The sequence below is a fragment of the Suricata suricatta genome, chromosome 13 (assembly GCF_006229205.1).
Source record: "Suricata suricatta isolate VVHF042 chromosome 13, meerkat_22Aug2017_6uvM2_HiC, whole genome shotgun sequence".
NCBI lineage: Eukaryota > Metazoa > Chordata > Mammalia > Carnivora > Herpestidae > Suricata > Suricata suricatta.
The window spans coordinates 1,212,656-1,216,084 of NC_043712.1; positions in this window are offsets into that span (position 1 = coordinate 1,212,656).

Genomic DNA, 3,429 nt, shown 5'->3' on the forward strand with positions numbered 1-3,429 from the left:
GCCCGCCAGGCCTTCTGCCTGCCTTCAGAGGGCACAAGGAGACCCCGCCCCGTTTTCCTGCTGCCCCCGACTTGCAACTAGACACACCCAGAGGGGCAGGCCGTGGCCCCCAGACTCCCCGGCGGTGAAATGGTGCAGTGAGCTGGACCTGCCCCCCAGGACCCGCAGACGTGCTGCCTGACGCGGCCAGAGGGGCTTGGGGACCCTACTGCGCCTGCGGGGCGGCACCCCACACCCCACACCCGCCCTGCCCCTCGCCCAGCCCCTCCCGCCCCCTCCCTGGAGTCCGCCCCCTGCTGTCGCCCTGGGGCTGCCGCAGGCTTCCACGAGTTTCCAGAGCCCCCCTCTGAGACCGCTTCACACAGTACTGCCGGGTGCCAGCGACGGGGTGCTGGGGTGGACCCTGACTCCACCCGGGGCAGGAGATCGTGCGCCACGGAGGACCCGCGCCGAGGCAATGCCAGGCAACGGTCAGGGCTGGGCTTTTCTGGGGCGTGCCCTCACCCGGTGACCCCGAGTGAGCTGGGCAGAACTACTGGCCAAGGAGCAAATGCTCTTGAGAAGGATGCTCTCCAGGTGCGTCCGGGGGCCACATCCCTGCTTCTTCGGGGCCCATGTCTGACTTAAAGTAGCTGCTTGGTCCCCAGAGGGAGGGCGTGTGGCAAGGGCATCCCAGGGACAATCCAATGGCCCACACCCTGCATGACCTGCTACCACTCGGGAAGGATGGCAAGGGCAACAGGAGGTGACAGGGAGCGCCCGGGCCTGAGCGCCAACTGGCAGTGCCCAAATCCCCGGTCCGGGCAAAGGAAGGAAAGCCTGGGGTGCGGGCCTGCGGGGGCCGGCGGCCTCCCTCCCCGGCTTCGGTGCCTTCTCCCCCGACCGCGCACGCGCTCAGGCCGGTACCCTGAGACCTGGCCAGAAGCGCTTCGGGCTCCCGCACCGGCCGAAGCCCTGAGGGGACGTTGCCCAGGGAGGGACTCTTGATAACCCTCGGGCTGCGAGGGGTCGGGCATGTGAGGATGTGCCCAGCGGGCAAACAGGAGCCCCCAGCGCCCGGCAGTTCTGCCTCCCCCCACGCCCCTTGGCCACCAGGCATCCAGCTGAGCCCACTGCGCCTGTGCCCAGACCAGCTCCGCCTCGAACCCACGGCCCTGTGCACCTGGTTCCTGGGACATCGCCCCGGGACGCGGTGATGGAGGCTGGCCCAGGAGAGCCCACGCTCCGCAGTGTCAGCAAGGCCTGGCCCACTCAGGGAGCCGGGATTTAGGTCCCACAGCGACGACTCACAGGCGCAGGGACCTGCGGCTTCCCTCCTCCTCCTCCTCCTCCGACAGCCACGCGGGACACGTGCCTTTTATTCAGATTCCTGCCTTTATTTTTCATATTCCTGTTGTGGCATCTCACGGGCTTTTCTTTTTCTTTTTTTTTTAATGCTTATTTTTGAGACACAGAAGCCTAAGCAGCTCTAGGCTCCGAGCGTCAGCAGAGAACCCCATGCGGGGCTCAGACTCATGAACTGTGAGATCGTGACCTGAGCTGAAGTCTGATACTCAACTGACAGAGCCCCCCAGGAGCCCCTGGACTTCTCAAACCAGGTGTGGAGTTCGGTTATATTTTCTCAAAATTCCACTGCAGGCGGTGAAGCAGGTATAAGGGGATGTCTGGCATCGGGGGCAGGAGTCCGGCTGCCGGCCAGCAGGCCCGCCCGCCCCAGCAGCATGGCCGCCCAGGGCCAGGCTGGGGGACAGAACAGTTCGGCCACCTCCCCCTCGACAGAGACTTGTGGCACCAGCTGTGCACCGAGGCCTCTCTCCGGCCTTTCCCACCCGCCAGGCCACGCCTGAGACCCAGTGAGACTCCCAGGAAGACGGACCACGGCACAGGGAGCACCGGGGACGCAGTACAGATGGGCACCCGGGATGCTCCATGCGCGGGCACTGGGGAGACACAGCATGTGCGGGCACCGGGCACGCGGCACAGGCGGGCACTGGGGACACTCCACGTTCGGGCACTGGGGAGACATGGCACAGGCAGGCACCAGAGACATGGCACACGCAGACACTGGGGGGGCAGCACGCACGGGCACCCAGGACGCAGCATTCGCGGGCACTGGGGAGACATGGCACAGACGTCCTTCTGCAGGTGGGCAGGCCCTCATCCGTCACAGGTCTCCAACCTCATGGGAGCCAGAGCCCAGACAGGCCCCGGGCCCCAGTGGAGGGGGGGGGCACCGCACGCCGGCCACCACCCGAACCCACCCCCACCAAGCAACACACCGGGCGTCTGGAGGAGGCCGGCCACGTGCGGCCCGGCTGCAGGATTTCCTCCTCCACCACTCGCGGTCCGGCTGCTCTGGCCGTCAGAGAGCGGGCTCGGAGCCAGGACGATGCGCTTTCCCTCGGAGCAATGTCCTTCAGCGACACACGGGAAAGAGGCTGCACAGGGTGGCCTGAGGCCTGGCCCACGAGGCGGTCCGCTGCCACCACGCAACAGGGCGGCCCCGGGTCGTCACCGACCGTGGGTTCCAACCAGGGACTGAGCTTCCGCAAGGAGACGGCGCAGCGCACAGCCCCTCCGCGAGCGTCCGGGGCACAGAGGCCGGGCCCCACCGCCCAGGGTTTGCGGCGTGACGCAGAGCAAGGAAGCCCCCAGGCCTAGGAACCCGCCCGCAGGTGCAGCCCTGGCGCTTCAGGACCAGCCGGGACTGTACTGTTTTAATGCTTATTTATTTTGAGAGAGAGAGCGAGAGAGAGAGCGAGAGAGCGCGCGAGCGAGCACCAGCAGGCGAATCCCACGCAGGCTCTGTGCTATCAGCGTGGGGACCCACGTGGGGCTCGGACTCACGAACTTCGAGATCACGGCCTCAGCTAAAGTCCGACGCTCAACTGACAGCCTCAGGCACCCTCAGCCGGACTGCCTCAGGCTGAGATGGGAGATTCGCTACCTTTAAAAATTTTTTACTATTCCGTCCCCAAGCTCTAAGCCTGAATCTAAAGAATGAGAAAAACCCAGATCTACAAAAGTAAAAAGAAATGTCTCCTTGCAGCCCGTGCGCCCGCAGAGCGGGGCGGGGGGCTGCCTCAGGAGACACGTCCAGAAAAACACCTTAGAACTGCGTTAAGCAGGAAGTAATGAGCAGCGCTGGAGAAAAAAATTAAAAAAGAAAAGCAAAGCTATAACGCATTTTCTCATTTTGCAGCATGAGTAACGTTTAGAAAGGAAAGGCAGTCCGGCTGGTGTCCAGGATCGGCCCTCAGGGCCCAGCGACCACACGCAACGCCCGCTCCCTCCCTCCCCTCGGAATCTCGTGTCTGCCCCCGGGATGCGCCCCCAGCAGCCCTCCACTGGGGGTGGGGGGGTGGGGGCGCATGCTGACTGTGTCGGGGCCCCCAAGCCCCTCTCGGCACTAAAATCATACCATGACAA